The following is a 24,384-nucleotide window of genomic DNA, read 5'->3' as shown; positions in this document are numbered from 1 at the left end:
TGATACTGTAATTTCCTAACTTGCATTCCACCCAGAAGAATACCCTAGACTCTAGAGTCTAGAGGAAGCCCTTCCCTATACTTCAAAAGGATTAAGACACAGGACAGTGAGGGCAAAGGTCAGAGAGGAACTTTGAGGCTGTTCCTTTGATTTGAAGTTATCACTTTAGGGTTGGGGCATGTTTGTTAGCTTACTTTGATTCCCAGCACACTAAGTAGGTGGGCAACAAGTGAGGAAGAAAAAATGGCAACCTCTGATTGCTTCCTCAACTTGACAATGCATGAAGATGGAGGACCCACGGAGAATCAACGCTAGATAGAACTGCATTCATTTATGTCACATGTTTATAAGCAAGAAACTAGAAATGCAGGAGGGAGACAGGATGAAAAGGAGGAAGGGAGAGGGAGAAATGAGGAGGAGGGAGGAAGGAAGAAAAACAGTGATTCTAGAATCAGTTTCCAGATACAGTGCAAAGCCAGTCATAAAAAATAGAAAGGAAACAAAAAGAAAAAGGGAAGTAGCTGAGTCTTTCTTGGCATCTCAAGGACTGCACTGTACTCAGTAAATTACATTCTCTCATTATATTCATCTCTGCTCTAAGCATAGTCTAGGGATTCACAAGTGACCAGTTTTTACACGCATGCACATGTGCGTGCACGCACACACACACACACACACACACACACACACGCACACACACACACACACACACGCACACTTGGGGTGCAGAGTCTATTCTGTTTTATCTTGTTTTCACCAAATATTGCTTTGTAGTCTGGATTCTCTGCACCAGGGAAATATTTGTTGCTTTAAATTGTATCAGTAGCAAATGTTCAAACATCTTCGTGTTGAGATGGAAAGGATGTCATGCTACTTCCCAGGTGGTACTTGACCAGCTGTCCATAACAACATCTTCAGGTTATTTCTCACCACAAACTGGTTGAAGGAATAATAACATTGACTCAAAAATGATTTTTAAATATTCTAAAAATTATGTTTTCCCTTGACAATCTGAAGTGACAGGTTTCTTTTAATTCATAAAATCAGGCAGTGGAGGGAGCATCAGTTTCTCACTTTATTCAAAGTCTGGGTCCATCTCATAGTCAGTTTTCTCTTTCTCAACTACTATAATGGTGTCTATGAAGGCATTTTTAGAAATAACACTGTGTGTTTTTGATCACCTTTTCTGCAACTGATTACCATAATGATAGGAATATGAAGTCTATCCATAATTCTGTCCTCGATCAACCAAAAACTAAGGGATCACCTAGATAAAGCAATCCCTTGGAGTTCTAGAAGTCAGTGACAAGTCAAGCTCATTTTACTTCTACATTAGGTATGTGTGCTGGTTAGTTTCTGTCAACTTAACACAAATTAGTCACCTGGGAAGAGGGAACATCAGTGGAGGAATTTCCTGGCCTATGTCTGTGAGGCGATTGACGTGGGAGGGACCAGCCCACTGTGGGTATAGCCATCACTGAGCAGGTACTCCTGGGTTGAGTAAGAAAAGAAGTTGAGCAAGTCATGGGGCAGGAGCAAGCCAGTAAGCAGCACTCCTCCACGGCCCCTACTTCAGTTCTTTCCTTCAGGTTCCTGCCCTGAATTTCCTCAATGATGGACGGTTACCTGGAAAGGTAAGGTTGAATAAATCCTTTTCTTTCCAAGTTGCTTTTGGTCAATGTTTTATTACAGCTACAGAGAGACAGATAAAGAAATGTGTGATACTTTGCTGAGCATTTCCCAAACATTTCACTATTTAATCCTTACTACAAACCCAAGAGAAAATGACTGACACTCAAGATACTTTCCAATAATTATGAAACTGGCAGCGACTAATGAACTCAATGGATTCTAAAGTCATCTTTAGAATCCATTGAGTTCATTAGTCCTTGAGCATACCAGTGGTTAACTGGATGAATGCTAACCACATTTCCTATATGAGAAAACTAGGCTTTGAGGGATTAAATAGCATGCCCAAAGCATCCAGCTAGAAATGGAAGAGCTGGGATTTGAACACAGATGTCTGAATATTAAATACTTCCCCCACAATATACACAATGTTCTCTTCCATTGGAACGATCAGTTCCTGAGCAAGAGGCTTTTGTGGATGCTGAGTGGAAAGTTGTTATTCATTAGCTGACCATCTCAAACAGCTGCACCAGCTCCTGTATGAACACTGTGACTTTGGGGGGTGGGGCAGGCATCTGCAAGGTCACCTTGTCAATAATCTCTAAACACTCATCCTCTGGCCTCATAAACTTATTCTCCACTGTAAATTCCACTTGTTCCCATCAATCTGGCACAGTAGTCACTCTAGCTGTCTCAACACTCTGCACTTAAACTTGGACATTCCTCTTTTCTTTCCTTTGTCTGTTCTCTATCTAAGCCAAATATGTGTTTACCCTTGAACCTCAGCTGAAATCCAGTATCTCTTTTAAAAAACAAATAAAAGTTGTCTTCCTTACTCAAACACTTGTAGGAGGCAGACTGACACAGATATGCCATGTTTTTCTATAAGATCATGTCCCTCAGCAATGGTAGGTCCAAGGACAGCCTATGTGTCAGATGACTGGCAACCAATCTTCCTCCCTATAAAGACGTAGTCAAATGGTGCTGCATGTGAGACCCAAAGATCCTATCAGACTAGGGTTAGCAACAGTGTGGGACTGCTTGGAAGTGGTACTGGAAACAAGGAGAAACCAGTTGTGACAATTAGGAAGTGGAGAAGAGGGTCATGAAAAGCTGTTTCTGTCACAGGCTTTATTTCCCGTGAGGTCTGGGCTATATTTGAATTTTAGATGACCATATGTTTCCACAGTTTCTCCTTTACCAGAATTAACCAGGGCAGGTCTCTTTCTAAAAGACCAGCTAGAGGACACTTGCCTGCATTCTGTGTTGAGAATCCTTATCTTCCTGCTGGCTGTTCCACCAGCCCTTTTAACTTCTGTTTCAGCTTTGGCATTTTATATCTCCTCTAATTAATGTCAATTATGCATATGTCCATCTCCCATCTCCCCTTCAGATGAAGTCGAGTCATCTTTCTCTCTTAGCACCCTGTAGTACCTGGCCCACACTAGAGTTTTAACAAACATTTATTGAATTGAGTAATGTTTGATGTGGTCAATAACAATAGCATTAAATGGACCATGTAGAACTATGTTAATGAAAGTCCACAGGAGGTTTGTTTTCACTGTCATCGATGCACTTGGGGTCTGCTCTTGGAGGTTACAGAGACAGGGAAGGAAGTAACGGTGTCTGGCCAGTCACTCCACACTGTGTACCCCTTTCTGCCATGGAGCTGTCTCACGTCCGCCACAGAAGCCAGCCCCTTTCCATTCAGCTGGGGTTAATATATACTCCTTCCCCATAGAACTGGAGTCAAAAAACGTAAGCCTCTTCCATACCAGAGTGTTCAATAAGTACTTATGAGGAGCATACAATGTGGAAGGAGTCTAGGTCCTGCTAAAATCCCAACCATATAGTTTGAATCTCAAATGTTCTCCAAAAGTCCACATAGAAACAAATGGTTCCCCATAGGACACTATTAAGAGGAGTGTGGTCCTTAGGAAGTTAATGGTGCTGTGCCCCTAATGAGGTTGTGGCAGCCCATCTCTTCCTCTCTTTTGGTCCCTGGCTACATGGTATGCTGCTCACGACAGACCCAAGGCAATGAGGCCAACCAGTGATGGACAAAGACTCTGAAACTGAATCCAAATAAACCCTTTCTATTTCGTAGCTGATTGTGATAGATATTGTTACAATAACTGCAAGCTGACAGATATATCCATAAAAGGCACTGATTAGGAAGTCTTGGTGGGCTATGCCACAAGGAAATTTTTATTTTGTTAAACTACTAGAATTTTGGCAGTTATCTGACAGAGCAGCTGATGAATTAGAAAAATAAAATGAACTTTAAAGACCCATCTATTGGATTCAAGAATTTAATTTCTTGTAGATTTTTGTTTTCTGTTATCAATATTGAATGATTGATTGACAGGATTTCTTAATCATTGTAACACGAATCTTAAAAGGTCTTATAACAAAAAACTCAGAGCCAGATATTGGGGTGAAAGCTGAAAGATCAGAGAAGCAGAACAAGTCAGCTACAAGTTCTTACTTCTAGGAAATCCTCAATCTCAAGAGAAGAGTTCCTGTTTCCTCACACCTTATATACCTTTCTGTGTCCTGCCATATTATTTCCTTGTGATTAAAGGCATGTGTCCCAAGCAAAGGCAATAGATCTCAAGTGCTGAGATTAAAGGTGTGTGCCACCACACCTGGCTCTGTTCTTAATGTGGCCTTAAACTCACAGAGATCCAGAAGGATCTCTGCCTCCTGAGTGATAGGATTAAGGGTGTGTGCCATCACTGCCTGACCTCTAGATCTAATTTAGTGGCTGCCTCTGTCCTCTGATCCCCAGACAAGTTTTATTAGGGTACACAATGCATCACCACAAACCATTATATTTTTAAATTCCATGGGGTGTTCTTTATATTCTCATGTTATATTTTCTTGATATTTCCTAGAATGTTATAATGGGGGGTTTTGAAGATGAGATTGGTGGTATATACTTATAAACCCAATACACTAAAGGCTGAGGTAGAAGGACTGCTTTAAGGTTGAGACTAGCCTGGGCTAAAGAGTGAGATCCTGTCTCCAAACAAAACTAAAACCAAAGGGGAGGTGGTGAAATCAATGATTTTTCTGAACTTGATTCAAGTCTTGCGGCCTTCACTGGCATGTGGATGGTTAAGATTAGCTGCCCTGAAGTGATCTGGGATACTAACCATTTCTGGATGCTAATATGATAGAAACAAATCTTCATCTGGTGTGTCTGCACCTGGAACAATTGATTCATCAAGTATGATAAAGTAGGCTATTGGATTTTTTTTTTTTTTTTTTTTTTTTTGGTCATCAACATGTTTGATTTTTTTTTCCTCAACCAAATAGACCTTACAAAGGACTTCAGCATGAGCTCTATATACAATACAATTCTGTAACAGATCATACAAAAACAGTTTGCAAAAGTTTGGTTTTTAAGCTAGATGGTGTGGCTTAACCATGTAAACAATAAACAATGGTGTCCTTGGGTAGGTTTCTTTTGAGAAACTGAAACCTTTGGATTAAGAGACTAAGTTCATCAGATGCCTTGCATGCTTTGGTCTGTGTTTGGATCCCATTGGTAATTAGGAGCAAGATCAGCCCTTACTTGGTTCCCTTCTTAGACATAACAAGTGACCTTAGCTCAGGAATCAGAGGAATACGATTCGTGGAAGTCATACGATAAAGGATGCTTTCATATGATCCAAGCACAGAGACAGTTGGTTCGATGGACAGAGGACCGACTATCACTCAGGAACTCGGGCCTAGTCACCTCCTGTCACTTTGTTCACTTGGTCTTTCTTTCTTTCTTTCTTTCTTTCTTTCTTTCTTTCTTTCTTTCTTTCTTTCTTTCTTTCTTCCTTCCTTCCTTCCTTCCTTCCTTCCTTCCTTCCTTCCTTCCTTTCTTTCTTTCTTTCTTTCTTTCTTTCTTTTTTTTGAGACAGGGTCTCTCCATATCACAATGATGTCCTGGAACTCACTACATAGACCAGACTGGCCTCGAATCACAACAATCTACCTGCCTCTGCTCAAAATTGCTGGTATTAAAGGTGTGCACCACCATGCCTGGCTTCTGCCACACTGCGCAGCATCCATGACAGTTCTGCAGAGTGAAAAAGGAAGCCAAAGCCTGTGAAAAGCACAGACCAGAAATGAAGGTTTCTAACTCTTGATTTATTTCCATGTTTTGTTTCTAGTCTCTTCCTACCCCTGGAGCACGTGACAGGTCCCCAAACACTTATAATAATGCACCATTTTACTTTATGTTTCTGATACTTTAAATTAAGTAGAGCAGAAAAAGTCCTTAAGACTATTGGAAATATAAATGTGTACATGCATATATCTCAGTCTCTAACTGGATAACACATGGTTAATATTGCAATGTCCTTTACAACCCTTTAATAAGGTTATCATAATTTCAGCTTTAACTAGTAGAGAGTCAGGTAACAAAAATGATATAAGCCAATATGTTAATCTCCAAAGCATTTAAGTTGACATATTTTTATCAAAAAGATAAGTTTATATAACATAGAAAAAGAGCCACACTATAGAAAGATGCTCTAAGATATATACTATCACTGAAGAATTAAGAAACAGAGCTCCCAATGCTTCATATAGTAGAATGATGCCTCTTGACATGCCTATACTGAAAGACAGCTAGAGAATAGTAATGTCTCATGAGTCATCACTGAGGCCAAGTACAAGGCTTTAGAGTTTCTCAAAAGAAGCAGAATGGCAATACTTTAAGGAAGGCACATATTAAGAATGCCAAATTCAGGGGGCTGGAGAGATGGCTCAGCAGTTAAGAGCACTGACTGCTCTTCCAGAGGACCCGGGTTCAATTCCCAGCACCCACATGGCAGTTCACAGTTGCCTGTGACTCCATTTGCAATGGATCTGACACCCCCAGACATATATGCAGACAAGATATCAATGCACATGGAATAAGAGGAAATAAACTTAAAAATAACAGCAAATTCATATATAAACATGTAGTAAGGATCCAAAAGCAAAATAAATCAAGCAAGTTATAACAGAGATTCACGGGATCACAGTGTTACTAACTGCACCTAGATCTACAACACTTTTAAATTTGGAGGAGCTAATTACTTTACCTGGTCTATCAAAGCATTTCCTCACCAAGGAAAGATTGTGGGAAGAGGTAATTTGCAGGCACAAATCTCAATGCATACTTAGTAGGTCTGTTGTTGTAGTTGTTTTAACATTACAATTTAGTATCAGTCCCAAAAGCCTTGGGATAATATTATAAACTGCTAAAAATAAATTGGATGAAGAAGCCAAATTACATTTGAGAAGTATTCAGAGCCCTGCAACTATAACTCTGGTAAAATGCTATGGGAACATATATGAGAGAGAGAGAGAGAGAGAGAGAGAGAGAGAGAGAGAGAGAGAGAGAGAGAGAGAGAACATCCAAATTCAAGAAAGAAGTTGGTAGCCAATTCACCTACATGGTCACTACTTCTCAACTGCTTTCCTGACCATCTGATTCCTCTACGTGTATGTTCAGTGTACATGTATGTAGATACACATTCCCCCAAGGTAATTAGAGAGTGGATCAATGTTTTCATTCATGTTAAAAAAAAAAAAAAGGGTACCAAGAATCAATGTGTGAAAGGGGGCTGGATACTCAAGACACTGGAGTTGCAGATGTGTACTAAACACACCAAATCCCTGCTCTTGGGTACTTTTCAGGAGACGCATTTAAGGAAGAAAGTAATAATCCAATAAAAAGATGCACCCCTTGCCACAGAGTGATACAAGCTACGAGGAAAGGTGGAAGGTGCAGAAAGCAGGCAGAGTGGGGAAAGAGAACATGCTGCTGTAACTACGTGCACAAGAAAGTTCTCTGAGATGAGGTGACCTTTGGGCAAGGATGTGAGAGGGGACAGAGCTATGTGACTGTCCGCAGGAATGTCCTTCCAGGCAGAGTGAGCCCACAGGGCCCTGCGGTGGGGAAATGCTTGTCATGTTTTAGGAATAGTAAAGGTAAAAGTGGTGTAGTTAAACAGGGAATGAGGAAATTGAAAGAAAAAATTGAGACCAGAGAAGTAGCTGAGAAAAATGACGTGGTGGTTTTACACTGCACGTTTTATACTAACCCTCCTTTTTAAAGTAGACGCCTATTTTTTGTCCTCCTAAAATGTGGGTCAGATTTAAAAATTTCATTCGTGCACATGACAAAGGGATGCTATGTAACTTCCAACATTAGATTACTAAAAAAGACAGTTCTACCCCTCCTGATCTCTTGAAGTATCATCCATATCTAGAGCAATCCAGATACCACATTGTGAAGACGCCCAAGCAATCATTACAAAGAGAGAGTGGGGGGAGGAAGGAGGAGGGAGGGACAGAGGGAGGGATAGGGAGGAAGGGAGGGAGGAAGGGAGCGAGGGAGAGAGAGAGAGAGGTGAGGCTTCCACCAAGAGCAGCACCACACAGCAAGTGTGAGGATCAGCCTCCTTTCAAGTGGGTGGTCCAGCCTCCCGCCTCTGATGATGGCCACAGCCCCAAGCTGCAGCTCTCTCATATGGTGATTTTTCTGTTTTTAATTTACTAACTGGAGGAAAGTCTAGAGAGAATGAACTTTTATTGTTTATTTGAAAGCACTATTTTAGGATAACTTGTCATACAGCAACAGGTAACCACACTATGGATTACATAGGATATAGTAATCGATGGTAACGACTGTTAGTTTTATTCTAGATGAGCAGTGATGGCACTGAAGTATTTCAAGAGGCACTAAACAACTTGACTTTCTCAAAAGCATCACCCTGGCTGCTCTGTAAATCCACTGTAGCGGGAAGCAGGGAATGGTGGTGACTGCAGGAGTCCAGACTGAGGAGTACACTGGCTTTGAAAAGAGCAGTTAGTCATTGAGGAAGTGTTTAAGTGGTAGATAAATCCGAAAGTAGACAGCTGACAAGGTGTGTAACACACTGGGTGAGGAGGGAGAGAGAGAGGACTGAGTCAAGAGTCCCTCTGAGGACTTTTAGACCGAGCATCCTGAAGAATAAGATCGGTACTTATTGTGTTAACAAGAGCATGGCAGGTGTGGCCGTTTATTTCTACACATGGAAATATAGATGTCTACTAAGCATAAAGTGGGGATGCTATGAGGGCAGACTCGCTAGGGAGTTTCAAGTTCAGAGAGAGCAAGAATTACAGTCTCATGTGAACTGGAATAACTGATGAGTAGTGACAGAGGGAAAGAACCAGGCCAAAGGCGGGGCCGTCACTGAATCTTGACATCTGGACAGTGAGACAGAAGGAACTGTGACACAAGACAGAAGCAAGGGGATGGGACTGTGTCAGGGGAGAGCATGAGGGGCACTGTCCTGGAAACCACATGAGACAAAATTCAAAATGGAGCAATTAACAAGATCAAACGCTGGCTGGCTAAGACGGAGACCAGAGATCGGTTATTGAATTTCAAATCTGTTTCTTTGATGAGTACGTTCATTAGCAGGAAGGACACAGAAGCTCAGCTGAGGAAAGAATGAGGAAATTAATTTGCATATGACAACTCCCAGAGCAATACCAAGAGAATAACTCAAAATATATATTGGAGGAATTGTTAAAGGAATTAAAACATTACATTAGAAAATATTCTATTAATGACATAGAACTTAATAAAGAAACAGAAATCTAAGAAAGCAAAAAGTAAATATCCAACTAAAGCAAAAGCAATAGTACATGGGAATGGGATCAACAGCCAAATGAAAAGGCAAGGACTCTCAATCTGATTTTAAAAAAGGTTTAATTGTTTACAGGATATAAATAAACTCAGACACAAAAAATATAAAAGATTTACTGTGCAGACAGTAGACATATAGATATATTTTTAAATATACAAATAAATAGAAATATAGAGTGATGTACTAATGTCAGATGAAACAAACTAACACAAAATATGTTTCCAAATACTGGGGAGAAATTTTGTAAAAAGATTCAAATAATTAAGAAACTAACTACATCATATACATATACATATACAGATATATATATATATATATATATATATATATGTATATGATATGTATATATCAACCACAGCCCACCACCAAAATGTGGCAGGAACTGAGGAGAAAAATAATAGCTAGAGACTTAAATATTCTACTTTCAATCATGGATTAAAAGACACTGTGAGAAAATTTCCAAGGAAATATAAGATTTCAACAATGCTGCAAATGACCTTTGCCTAGTCAGTCCTATGGGGCCCCCAACAGCAGCACCATCCCATGCTACATACAATATGTGCTTCACAAATGCACACAGCACTTTCTCCGTGATGAGTCTGGAGCACAGTCTTGAAGGACATAATCCCAAAGATGTTAACTCGCTGAGGGTGTAACTCGGTGACAGAGTGTCTGCATAGCATGTACAAGACCCTGACTTTAATCCCAAGCACCTCGCAGAAACCAACCAAAGACCATAACTCAAAATGCTGAAATGTAAACTGATCAAAATTCCTGAAGTCTAAAAATTCAATCAAAATCTGAAAAATGACAATTGTAGAAAAATAACTCAAAGCAATTCTCTGGAAGACATCTAATTGGAGATAGAAATATAGATCAGTGGTTAAGTGCTTACTTAGCATATACAAGGCACTTGGTTTGATACCTAGCAACACACACACACACACACACACACACACACACACACACACACACACACACACCTACATTGCTTTTTAATAGAATACTGTGGTGATATTTTATTTGTGCTCTAACAAATAACGCTTGCCTGGGGATCAGAGGGAAAAGCCAGCCACTATATTAAACATAGAGGTCAGGCAGTGGTAGCACACGCCTTTAATCTAGCATTTGGGAGGCAGAGGTTCATTGGATCTCTGTGAGTTCAAGGCCACACTGGGAACAGAACCAGGTGTGGTGGCACACACCTTTAATCCCAGCACTAGTTAACCACAGAGGTCTGGAGGTCTGTACAGACAGACAGGAAGTGACAGAGCTGAGCAGAAAGAAGAAATGATGTAGCTGGGAGGAGAGAGGAAGTAAGATGGCAGGGCACAGAAAGGTATATAGGTATGGGTACACAGGAAGTAGCTTTCTTTTCTTTCTTTCTTTTTTTTTTTTTTTTTTTTTGGTTTTTCGAGACAGGGTTTCTCTGTGTAGCTTTGCACCTTTCCTGGAACTCACTTTGGAGACCAGACTGGCCTCGAACTCACAGAGATCCGCCTGGCTCTGCCTCCCAGTGAGTGCTGGGATTAAAGGCGTGTGCCACCACCGCCCGGCCCGGAAGTAGCTTTCTTGAGCTGAGGATTTCCTAGTGTAGGAACTTGTGGCTGGCTTGTTCTATTCCCCTGATTTCTCAGCTTTCACCCTAGTATCTGGCTCTGGGTTTTTTTTATTAATAAGACCTTTTAAGATTCATGTTACAGGATGCATTTGAAAAGCTTAAGTCTTCATAGACTACTTTGCACAATAAAATGAGTAATAACATCATTTTTGAAAGCATAAACAGATATACCAATAACAGTTACAATAGTTTTGAACAGGTTATATTATATTCCATAAAAACGATAAATATTTACATGTATACATGTGGTTGGTAATTGAATGCATGTGACTTTATAACTGCCATCATCAAAAGTCAATGACAGAAATCTAAGTATTTCCATAATATTGTTTTAAAAAAATCATAATATGAAAAATATTATTTTCAATTTTTAAAAAGTGAATGGAAATCACAATTCACCATTACCTATTCAGTCACTCAAAGAGCCAGGGTCTTGAGAGAAAGTATATTCTGTGTATGCAGAAGTACAGAAAGGGCATCCTGTCATTTATCATGGGCCTTCCTATGACTTGACATATAGTCTCAATGCTTACACATAAGCTCAACACTATGGTAATACACTTTTCCTGATCAAACCTGTAAATAATGCATGAAGTGAATCACAAATTTTCAAAAGTCTATAAAATGAAATATGTGGTATAGAAAATTAAAAACATAACACTGAGGATTTAAAATAATGTGGGAGGGCTAAGGAAGCACCTGCCTAGCATGAGTGAAGCCCTGGGTTCAATTCCCAATACTGCCAAAACCAAACAGACAAGTGTACTAATAAAGGCAGGAAATTTAATGATAAAAATCTAAAGACAAACAGAGAAAAATGAAGACAGAAAAAAGCACTTTGCAGACAGACAGTGGGAAATTACATGAGAGGCAGTCCGGAGAGCTGGCTAAACGTCGATCATTAATGGTGACTTCGAGTTTCGGGTTAGGCTGCATGGCCACTCCTTTCTTTCAGATGTCATTCACATCCTGTACATGGCAGATGTGTACCTCATCCACTCAGGCTTATACCATAAGCTCTTTTGGAAACACCCTCAAAGACACACCCCAAATACTACTTTACTCTGTTTCGAGGTATTCATTCATTCACCTGATGCGATGCAGCTCTGTGGCACACAACCAGGAAAACAGTAATCTCTTGGGAGGACTTGGCCTTCTATCGCTCCCTCCTGACCTTTCATTCCCATAACAGGAGCGACCATCTCAGGATTTCAACATTCACAGCTTCGAGCTTCTGAGATCATGATTCTGGCCTTTACAATATTTTAACTTTGGAGAGTTTAGAAGCTCAAGCTTTTGGTGTTTGGAAGGTTCCAACATTTGGCAGTATGGCACTGGGGCTGTAATTTCTAGACTCGGCACCACTCGAGGAGAGACTAGATGCTAAGCTAGTGGGCAAGCCTCAACATGCTTGAAATAAGGGTCGAAAACACATAAAAATGTTCTTCACCCTTTTACTGTGAAATCAGAAGTCAATAACAAAGAAGCATGAAAAGTCCACAATGGGTGTAAAGTAATTAAAGTAAAAAATCACAATGGGTGTAAAGTAATTTAAGACACAAACTGCACAGGAAATTTCATAGATAAACACATAGAAATACTTTGAGATGAGGGAAAGCTAAAGGATTCCCATCAAAATGTTTGTGACATAGAGAGGCAGCGCACAGAGGGAAGGTTACCCCAGGAAAGCAGATTTCAAACCAGTAATTGAACCTTCTACCTGAAGACACCATAGAGGGAGAGAAAACTAAAGGAAAAGGGAGAGAGACGGGAAGAAGGGGAGTGAGAGGAGAGAGAGACCAAATGAGAGAAGACACCAAGGACATAAAGAAGAGGAAAAACAACAGAAATAGTAAAACTTAAGGTTCATCTTTGAAAAGAGCAACATGACTGAGAGATGTTTATCTAGACTAACCAATGAAAGAGAAGAGACAAATTATCAAATCTGAGAGTAACAGCATGGCTATTTTATTACTATGAAATCTTACAGAAATAAAAAGCATCTAGAGGTATTAGCACAAACAACTATACCAAAACAGGTAATTTAGAAAAAAAAGTATTGGTTTCTAGAGAGATAGAAAGGACTCAAGAAATAGAACTCTGACTAGAGTTACAACAGCTAAGAAGTTGAATTCGTAAGAAAAGAATGTTAAGGAAAAAAGGAAAGTCGAGGTGTCTTCAGTGGTAAGATTTACCAGACACTAAAAGTATTCCCACACACTCTTTCAGGAAATTGAAGAAGAAATACTCATATCATTTTATCAAGTCTGTGTTACCCTGTATTACCCTAAATCCAGACAAGGTCATCACAAGAAGAGTACAGACCAGTGTCTTGTGAATGTAAACACAAGATTCTCAATAACATATCACCAGTCCAACACCAGTCAGTCATAGTAAGGAGTCCTGTACACCATAACTGTGATTTATCATAGGAGTAGGAGTTTGGTTTAACACCTGAAATTCCAGGGCTTGGGATGGAGTTCAGTACAAAAAATATTATCTAGAACAAGGCCCTGAGTTCAACACCCAAGACTGGAGAAAAAGTAATATAGCACAACATAACAATGAAACAAAAGGTAAAACTATACATAATCATTTTGAAAGATGAACAAAAGACATTTGACAAAATTCAGCACTACTCCCACATTTAAAAATACTCTATAAACTCGAAATGAATGGAGAGTTCTCAAACTGACTAAACAGGGGTCGGGGGCAACATAACACTGAAGTTAATGGTGAAAGACTAAAAGCTTTCCCCCCTAAAACAGGAGCAAAAACAACAAAGAATGTTTTCCCTCCCCACTTCCAATAACAGTAGAGGTTATAGTCAGAGCAATTAAACAAGGAAAGTAGAAGGTATTCTGACTCGGAAGAAAGAAGTAAAATTATCTCTTATTTGAGGATACCATGATTCTGTATACAAACCTTAAGGATCATATATAGGAAAAACTTATGAATTCCCAAAAAAGTCTATTAGAATTAATAAACAAGTCCTACAAAGGTGCAGTACCATATTCAGGATGCAGTGATCAATCATCTTTACACACTCACTGAAGGGAATGAAAATGAAAATCATGAAACACTGTCTTTCAAAGTAGCACTGTCTTAGTTAGGGTTTCTATTGCTGTGAAGAGACACCATGACCATGGCAACTCTTATAAGGAAAACATTTAAATGAGGTTTACAGTTTCAGAAATTCAGTCCATTATCATCATGGTGGAGAGCATGGCAGTGTGCAGGCAGGCATTGTTCTGGCTACATCTTGATATGCAGTCAACAGGAAGTGAACTGAGTGTCACACAGAGTGAAGCTTGAGCAAAAGAGACCTCAAAACAGCCCCCACAGTGACTTACTTCTTCCAACAAGGCCACACCTACTTCCATAAGGCCACACCTCCTGATAGTACCACTTCCTTTGGGGGCCATTTTCTTTCAAATCTCCACAAGCACTAAGAATAATAAAATATTTTGGAATATGTCCACTAAAAGAACTTTAAAACATAAGCTCTGAAAACTACATTTTTTAGCAGCAAAGAAAATTTTAGTAAATGGAAAGAGATCCTATATTCATGGACTTAATGTTACTGCCATATGAAAATCCTTGAGCTGATCTACAGGTACTGCAATGCTAGTAAAATCTTAGCTGGTTTCTTTTCAGATATTTATGGATTGATAGTAAAAGACATGAAAATTTAAGATACAGAATATGCCGGGTGGTGGTGGCACACGCCTTTAATCCCAGCACTTGGGAGGCAGAGCCAGGCAGATCGCTGTGAGTTCAAGGCCACCTGGTCCACAGAACTAGTTCCAAGACAGGTACCAAAAAAAAAAAAAAAAAGACACAGAATAATTAAGATAATCTTGAAACAAACAATAACAACAACAAAAAACATAATTATAGTCAAGAGAATCTTGAAATAAAAAAAAAAACAGAGTTGGAGAAATCTTGCTTCCCAAGCTTAAAAGTTACAAAATGGTCTGGTACTTGTATAAAAATAGACAAATAAGTTAATGATGGTATAAAATTGAGACTCCAGAAATAGCACATACATCTGTCATTGATAGATTTTTGACTAAAGTGAAAAAACATTTCTATAGTCTTTTCAATAAACACTGTTGGGACAACTGGATACCTGCATGAAAGAGAATGGAGTTAGAACCTTACCTTACTCCACATGAAAGAATTAACTCAAAATGGATCAAGACCTATACAACTTCCCAAAGAGAGCACAGGGGTACGATGCATGCATCAAACAATGGTGCCTTTGCTTTGACACCAAAAGCATGAGTAACAAAGGAAAAAATAGATAAGTTAGACTTTATTAAATTAAAACTTCTGTGCTTCAAACGGTCCTGTTATGAAAAGGCAGCACATGGTATGCCAGCAAATAATTACAAGCTGTGCATCTGATAAGGAACTTGTATCTACAATATGTAAGTAATCCCTACCACTCGATACAAAAGATCAAATAACCCAATTAAAATCTGGGCAAACAGTATGCAGAGATATTTCTCTAATAGAATAAGCATATGAAAAGTATTCACTAGTATTAGCCAAAAGGGAAATACAAATCAACCATAATGAGTATCATTTCTTGCCCACTGGGATGACTATAATAAAAAAAATAAAAACAACATTGAGTAAGTTATGGAGAAAATGAAACCTTTGTATACTGTTGGTGGGAATTTGTAGAATGCTGCAGCCACTTTGGAAAACAGTCTGAGGTTTTCAAATGTTAAACATAGCCAGAAAATCTTCCACTAGATAAGCAAATTGCTTGTCCACAAAACCCATTTGAAAATCCATTTGTATTCCCACACAAAATTTATTTATGGATGTTTATAGCAGCATTAGCCACAGCAGCCATCAGTGATTATCACAGCCATGGGGGCTCCTGTTTTCAAGCCATTTTAAAGGAGAGAGAAATGTTGTTGGTTGGTCTTTGGCTCTTTTGGGGGTCCTGCCACCCAGCTTCCAAATAAATCACACACAGAGGCTTAATTATGAATGTCTGGCCTTAGCTTGGCTTAGTTTCTTGCCAGCTTTCCTTTCTGTCTACCTTTTGCTTCTGGGCTTTTCCCATTCTCTTACTTCTGTAAATCTTACTCTTACTCCATGGCTTGCTGTGTAGCTGGATGGCTGACCCCTGGAGTCTTCCTCCTTCTCTGTAGTTCCTAGATCTTCTTCTCTTCCCAGATTTCTCCTTCTATTTATTCTCTCTGCCTGCCAGCCCCACCTAGCCTTTCTCCTGCCTTGCTATTGGCCATTCAGCTCTTTATTAGACCATGAGGTGTTTTAGGCAGGCACAGTAACACAGCTTCACAGAGTTAAACAAATGCAACATAAACAAAAGTAACACACCTTAAAATAATATTCTACTACAGAGAAGTTTTAGAAAGAATTATTTTAGGAATCTCGGAAAGAACGTTTCAAATAAGTGATTGGCTTGAGGACAGTTTGTTTACTGCAGATCCTTAAGGAGACACTACTTGCTAGAACACAAGGATCTTGGGCTGGGACTACAAATCAGTGGTGGAAGTCTTGCCTAGTGTGAGTGAGAATGGCCAGGTTTCAGGAGTGCTTCTACAACTTATTTTTCATTGCTGTCACCCTGCAAAGTCTTTGAGGCATTTATCTTATTGTCCCAATGAAAATTTAATACTACAGGCCTATGCTTTTTGCATAAGAAGAGCCAGATTTGTCCCAGTTGAGAAATCATGTATTAGAGCAATAAATCCAAGGGAATATTCAGAGAAGGAGTTGAAAGTAAATGAAATACCAGACACCAGGACCATTCACTCACACCACTGAAATCTTTACATAACCTATGTTGAATTGGTTAACAAAGAAAAAAAGAAAGGAAAAGAGCAGATGGAAGTTAAAATAAAATAGAACAGTCACAGCCAGTGCCTGGTTCCATGTGATGGTGGGCTATAAACCACTGTGTGTACCAGATTTTATAACACCCATCCTAGATAACTGCTTGGTATCTTTAAAATGTCTTCATTCAGAAGAAGAAAATACTAGTTATGTGTTATGAATCTGTGTTTGAAAAACATACCATAGATTTCCATGCTTTTACCAAAATGAGATTCCCACATCCTTCCTGTCAGCTTTAGAAAGCATACAGACTTCCTACATGTCTGGACTGTGTGAGCTGACCACTCAACAAGCTTTCTGATTGTCAGTATCTCTTCCTGTCCTGTGAAGAAATGCAAGACTTTCCTTTAAAGGGAAAATGCACAAGTAGTTGTGGTATTGATACCATACAACGAGAAAGGAAAAGGCTACTTTAGAATTGATGAACCAAGGATGAGAGAGAACAAGCATTGAGGGAAGCCTGTGGGAGCCACAGCTGACAGTAGCTGAACCTCTAGAGGGACTTGAGGCAGGCGCCAGGAAGCATCCCATCTCAGCAGCTCTCTCTGGACCACTCTTAGGAGTCGGCTACATTTGGTAGCCAGAGCTAAGATGCTCAATGTTCATGAGAAGTCCTTCCAGCACAGAGTAAGCAATGGGTTTTACTGTGAAGAAGGAGGAAGAGGAAGAGGAGGAGGAGGAAGTGTGAAGACCTGAGTTCAGATCCCCAGCACCCACATTGCTTCTTCTTTTTCCCTGTTCTTTCTTCATCTCGTTAGATGAACACCAAAGTTTATTCTGTATCTTGGCTATTGTGGATTACTTCTTTTCTTTTTTTTCATTATTAAGAGATTTTCTATTCATTTTACATACCAACTACAGATTCCCCTGTTCTCCATCCTCCCTCCTCCCAGCCTTCCCCCCAAACCCACCCCCCATTCCCACCTCCTCCAAGGCAAGGTCTCCCATGGGGAGTCAGCAGAGCCTGGTACATTCAGCTGAGGCAGGTCCAAGCCCCTCCCCACTGCACCAAGACTGTACAAAGTATCTCAGCATAGGCACTAGGTTCCAAAAAGCCGGCTCATGCACCAGGGACAGTTCCAATCCCACTGCCTGGGGGTCCCCTAAACAGTTTAAGCTAATCAACTATCTCACTTATCCAGAGGGCCTAGTCCAGTACCGTGGGGGCTCCTCAGCTATTGGTCCACAGTACATGTGTTTTGTGGATAACTTTTAATAAGTTTTGTTTCTGTTTTGATTTGGGATGCCAGGGAAGGGACAGGATGAATAGTTTGTTTGGGGCTTTTGGGGGGATGCTTTAGGGTGTTTGTTTCTTTGTATTAGTGGAGATCAATCACAATGGCCTTAGCACCCCTTTTGCCTTTATTTTAGATTTTTGTGACAGAGTTTCTCTGTGTAGCCCTGGCTGTCCTGGAACTCTCTCTGTAGACCAGGCTGGCCTCGAACTCACAGAGATCAACCTTCATCTGCCTCCTGAGTGCTGGGATTAAAGGTGTGCTCCACCACTGCCTGGCTTTAGCACTCATATTTTTAAAAGTCCAACACAGTGATACATGTCTGTAATCCCAGTGCTGGAGAGACAGAGTCAGAGAAATCTCCAGGCAGGGAGATCTCCAGGGCTTACTGCCAGCAAGTTCCAGGGTCAGTGAGAGACCCTGCCCCCCAAACAGGGTGGGCACAACAGAGGTAGACACCTGATGTCAACTTCTGGTCTCCACATTTGCACAAATGAGAGCCTACTCACACACACATACACACACACACACACACACACACACACACACACACACATACACACACACGTGTGTACCACCCCACACGTGTATACAGAGAGAGAGAGAGAGAGAGAGAGAGAGAGAGAGAGAGAGAGAGAGAGAGAGAATAGACCAAAACAATAAGTTTCAAACTCTAGGACTTGAAATATGAGTATACTGCGCAGACCACTTAGGCATCCTGTCTCCTGTCTTCAGAGGCGTTGTAGAGATGGCATCCCCAGATCACATTCAGAAAGCACAGGTAGACATCCATGGGCAGAACCACAGCACATATCACAGATGACATATCCACCATGGGAAGGGCCTTCTCGTGGAAACGGGGCAAAAGAGTGACAGAAGACTTTAGGAGAAGTTATATTTGATCATAACCCCTGATGTTTTAAGTAGACGGCATATGCAATCCATTTAAGTGGCAAGCTCTTCCAATGCTTAGCCACACTTCTTACATGAAACCTTGTCTACTAGCGTGTATATTTTGCTGATAGGATTCTTATTCTCTGAGGTAGCTCTAAAGAAGCTGATGGGGATTATTGGGGACCAAAGTCCTCTCCTCATCCCACTGTCACCACTTGAATGCATTTCTAAAATAGTAAATGTGCGACTCGCTGACCCCTTCAGGCCCTGTCCTGCGGCTCCTTCCCAGCTGCCTCTCTGTGCCTGGCTTCTGACCTCAGCCTGTCCTGGCCTTGGTCTCCCATTTCCACCCTGCCTCTGACAACTGCTAGTGATCTCACCCCATTGCGGAGCCTAGATAGGACAGTTGTGTTCTGAAAGGTCACCAGTCAATGGAGTGTTTGGAACTCAAAGAATTTCCCCATAGAAAACTATCATTATAAACAGTGATGATTCCCAGGCCCTTCCACAAAGACCCATTTAACTCACCACGGTGCTGCTGCAGATGTCCTAAGTCACCTTCTTTCCCAAGTCTATGAAGTTGGCCTGGAGGCACAGAGCAAAGAGAACGGGGCCCCTCGAAACTTAACAGTCCCCATGGAAACATGGACGGGAAACTCCAGTGGCGCAGGAAGCCAGAAAGAGGTTGATGAGTATCTCAGACTGAGGTCACCCAAGCAGAGGTGAAGGGGACAGGGAGTTCAAGACACATAGCCGAGGGCATCCCTTCTCAGAAAGGGCTTCCACAGCCAGAGCCACGGCAAACTAAGAGGAGTCCTGGGGTCAGGGATTGCGACCAGCCCTCTGGTAGTTTCTAAGTGGACTGGCAGGGCTGTGGTGCTTCTCTTGACTGCCCCGACCTGCCCCTGATAACTCCGCCCCTCCTCTGGTTCTAACAGAGCTCCTGGTGATTCTCTGGGTCTTTGACCACTGCTTCCTGCTAAGATGTCGGCAGATTTCTGGCTTTTTGCAGAGCGAGACTGACTTTCTGCTGTGGGTTAGCTCCTATTTTGGCTGAAGCGGTCATTTGTTGTGGCTGCAACACATCCCCTCCACGTCACATTCTGTAAGAACGCCGTCTACTCCTTCACAGAAATCCCTCTTTCCCGTGTGTTCCCCTTGCCCAGAAATCAAGTGCCATCTATTAACATCTGTCTGGTTTACTATTCAGGGTTTCCCCTTTTGTTTAGCATGTATAAAGCCCAGGGTTCAGTCCCCAGAATCATCCCAATGTGATGGCACATGGCTGTAATTTCAGTCCATGGGATATGATGGAAGCAGAAAGATCCGAAATTAAAGGTCAGTTTCAGATACACAGGGAGTTTGAGGCTAGTTTGGGCTACAAGAGGCCTGTTTTTTTAAAAAAAAAAAAAAATCAAAATCCTGGAATGTTACACGGTTTGTTTGCTTCTTTTTTTGTTTTGTTTTGTTGCTTTGTTTTGTGTGTGTGTGTGTGTGTGTGTGTGTGTGTGTGTGTGTGTGTGTGTGTATGTGTGTGTTGATGATCAAACTCAGGTTTTGTGTATACTAGGCAAGTATTCTGCCAGGGAGCCAACACTCAGCCTACATCACAACAGACTTTTCAGTGGCCCAAATTCCTGGGTGCTTAGCACCCAGTAGGGCCTTTGCCATTGTCCTTCCTTGAGAAGTTTCCACTAAAAAGGAAAAAAAAATCCACAGGACTGTCTTCTTAGCACCTGTGTGTCTGTCCCTTCAAAGTGCTCATCCCAAGGCTGCATGTGTCAGAATCTACATTTCTACAAACTGCTCACACGACCATAAGACCAGTGGATCTGGAAACGCTCATCTGGTCACTCTGCTTGTCTGCTACCACAGCCTTTAAAAAGACAATGCTTTCAGCTGCACTGCCCACATCTGTCTGTCTGTCTGTCCTGAGACCTCAAGACTTTGGCTAAATACTTCTTTCACTTTTAATCGAGTTAGAGGGACAGGATTCCTGGCGACAGGAACACCAGATAACAGTCTCCACTCTACGACTCAGTGGGGAAATTTTTAAGTTACCTACTCTGCTGAGTTCATTCCGTTTTGGGGGGTGAGGGTGTCCTGAGGTGAGAGGGCATCTGCATATCAACACAATTACAGGTATATTCAGCGAAAGACATGGAAATCCTCAGTCCTTTGTGGTGATCATTAGATCATTAGATTTATTAGAACAGAGAGAGCCATGTGCACGCAATGAGCTAATAACCATCCTAGCCTGATCAGGAAAAGCAGAAGCAGCCCACAAGCCTGGATCGACAGGCATTTGTTACATTAAATTCATATTCAAAAGCCAGGTGTGATGGTGCACGTGTTCGATCCTGACACTGGGGAAGTATGGGAGGAGGATTTGAGACCAGCCTGGGCTATCTAGCAGTCCCAAGGCCAGCCTTGTCTTCAGTAACAACAACAACAGAAACTGTTCCGGAGGCTTTGGGTCTGTAAGGGCGAGCCCAACATCGAAGGCTGGAGAAGGGGTGACAGCATAGAGCAAAAGGATTTTCTAATCCCCACCCCCACCCATCTGCCCTTCTGTGCAACGGGAAATAGTGGAAATGTTGGCAGCAAGACCAAACAAGTGGGATTTCAGATTTGGGAAAGTGTGACATCACACAAAGCTCTTAATGATATCTAGTATTAATCTCAAGCTAACCCTGGAAGCCAAAGGGAGGGCTTATGATTATTAAACGAGACAACATCCCCAAATGTCTGGGAAGAGACGGCTTTGCAGCAGAGGTGGCTGGGGGAGCAGCTAAGCTTGTTTTCCTTTGTTTTAACGTTTTCCTCCTCAACTTCCTAGCACTCCCTTCTCTACAGAAGAAAGGGGCTAGAAAAAAAAAATCCTCTTTGTAATAGCTGCTCCAGTTTCTGCCCTGAGAAATCCGCTCTATTTATTAACCACGCCTCTCAGTGAAGAAATTCCACTCAAATTCCTTCAGGGCCTGGCTGCCTTTCAGCTTCTCTCTGCACATTCTTGCTTCTATGTATGTCACCATTTAAATAGCTGTGCCTTCTGTGCTTTAATAAGGTCCCTTCTAGAATCTTCCTCTTCTCCTTCTTTTTTTTTTTTTAAGAACACAGACCTAGTTTTTCTAAGTTTCTGAATACCTCAGATTGTAAAGCCTCCACAATGCTAATTAATTTCTTCTCTGCCTTCTCTGTGTCCTCACTGGTCGGCTAATAGCATAAGGACCAGAGCTGACCTCATTACAATAACTTCTTGCATGGAATCAAAATGATCCCTCCAGGCTGGCATTAGAATTCCACCCCCTCCCATCCTGCCTCCTCCCACAGGCACCGAGTTAAAGATTTAGGTGTGCATTCATCATACATTCCCGGTCTTTCTAGGTCCCAAAATGGGGCTACTAAAATTTTTAAGAAGATACATTGATTCTTTGGTAAGTTCACGACTGACCAACCATGGCACTGTCTACATAGAAGGCCCTAAACAATGTAAAGTGTAGCTCTGAATTACTGTCAGCCCAAAGAAGAGAAAGAGGGGGGACAAGAAAACTGTAAGCACCCTATTGTGTTCCTCAGGGCAGGAGCTTGCTTGAACAGCTTTTAGAAGCTCTTAGGAGGAGCATCCCGCCCTTAGGGTATAAGCAGTCAGCAAACATTTCATTTTGATTGTACCCAGATGGAAGCTTTTGAGGTGTGGTCCTATGAGAAAATCCCAGAACTCTGTGTACAAATTCAGATTAGTGAAGTGTTTTATAAATGCATTCTCCTCATTCCCCATCCTTACCCCTCTCGCCTGCTTAAATTACCTCCAAACCCTTGGTCGCTAATTGTAGCAAAACCCAGTACTGAAATAAAGAATTTATAGGCTCTTCTTGCAGAGGACTGCACAGGGTAAAAAGTACCCCTGTCAACATGTTGGAGCCCTTCAGTGACTACTGCCGTGGCCTTCTGACATCTCCCATGTGCCTCTGTGAACTCTCAAGGCAAGAGTGCCTTGGGCATTGCTACTGTCTTGCACAGAAATATTGAAGTATTAACTTGGGACTCGTGGTGGCTCTCCTCAAGCTCCTTCTTGCTCCAACTCTAGTTTTCTCTCTCCTGGGGATAAGACTTTCTTTACCCGAACAGAAAAGCACCACTTCCACTGATGTCCACTTCAGGGGAGTTTGCATCATGATTCATGATATCCCTGGCTGCCTCCAGCGGCACTGTGATTTTGCTGAACTTTGCTCCATAGTACACATTCAGACACACTAAACCTGTTAGTCATCTCATACAAGTGAAGCTGAAACCTGGGGGGAGACTTAGGAGCCTTAACTTGGAAGCTCTACTTGAAGACCCCCCCCCCCTCGCCCCTGCTACCCTGAGCTGTGGCAGCCGGGATTTTTGTCCATCCTGATCTTCATGTGTTTCGAAACAGATCTTCAGCTCTGCTCCTTATTTATCTGGGCTAGCCTCTGGATCTCATATCCATTCGCCTACACCCTGAGAATCCTTACCTTTCCCTGAGAAGGATGCCTCAATCTTGGGTGACAGAAATCCTCTGGAGGTGGGGAATGAAGAAGATGAGATGATGCGGCTTTGGATCTGCTGATGGCTTTCTTCCTGCCGTAAAGAGAGGGTAGAGGAGGTCAGGCTGCATAATGAGGCCCCATGTGACATCAGGCAAGAGAAGAGTCCACTGCCCTCAACCCTCAGGCGCTACACCTAAAGGTCTTCCTTAAGCTGCTTGGGGAGGTCCCTTCTGGAAGCCTCCAGCATCTTAAAATCCAGAAACATTTATTCATTAGCTTGTACTTCAGACCATTGTCTTGGGCTTTAGTCATTTGTGACCCAAACTACTTTCACTAGAGCCTCTTCCCTATGAATTATTGACAGACATGTTCTGGGGGTTGCATTATCTATAATGCAATATCAACAAACATGGGAAGATGCCCACATACCAATCTAAGAAATGTGGGCATGGTCCAGACTGAGTAGACGCTGCAGCGATACTAGAAAGTACTATAAAGCATCCAGGTGAGGCGGTTGACCATAAGATTAGTGAAGACACACAATGGCTGATGTGAAGGAAAGAAGAAGAGAAGAAGCAGCAGCAATGACAACTGGAGTCCGAGGAAACAGCAGGACAAGCAGAAGATAAAGGCGGCTACAAGTTCAATGACAGAAGACAGGTAAGGAATGTCACCTCAGTGGGAACAGGTCTAGGGAAGCTCCACCTAGAAACGTAAGTTTCAAAGAGAATGGAGACCAGGGCCCAAAGCCAGGCCAAACACATGATAGCTATGGTATGGCCTAAGCCTCCACACCATCGCCAGGAATCAGGAGGTCCCCATTATGTCTACCTAATGCCCCCCCTCTGCCTACCTCCATCCCTCTTCTCTCATAATCAGGTGGGACATTAGTGCCCCTAGTCTTTAGCTTCATGCTGGCC

The 24,384-nt window shown here is 41.6% G+C and overlaps 1 long non-coding RNA gene across 16 annotated transcripts in view; it reads right to left on the bottom strand.

Annotated features, from left to right (window-relative positions):
• The window catches only part of LOC128102476 (uncharacterized), a 198,390-nt gene that overhangs the window by 84,739 nt on the left and 89,267 nt on the right, over positions 1-24,384 (bottom strand). For 14 of the 16 annotated variants that reach the window (XR_008215425.1, XR_008215427.1, XR_008215422.1 and 11 more), the window contains exon 4: positions 23,450-23,555. The exons of the other annotated variants lie outside the window; for them this stretch is intronic. This is a non-coding gene — a long non-coding RNA (uncharacterized LOC128102476). The remainder of the gene's footprint in view (positions 1-23,449; positions 23,556-24,384) is intronic. 16 annotated transcript variants of the gene reach the window in all.

This window comes from Peromyscus californicus, unplaced genomic scaffold (assembly GCF_007827085.1).
Source record: "Peromyscus californicus insignis strain IS unplaced genomic scaffold, ASM782708v3 Scaffold_7__1_contigs__length_154581171, whole genome shotgun sequence".
In the NCBI taxonomy this organism is placed as follows: Eukaryota; Metazoa; Chordata; class Mammalia; order Rodentia; family Cricetidae; genus Peromyscus; species Peromyscus californicus.
Note: the sequence above shows the minus strand (reverse complement) of the source record. Positions and strands in the feature narration are given on the sequence as shown.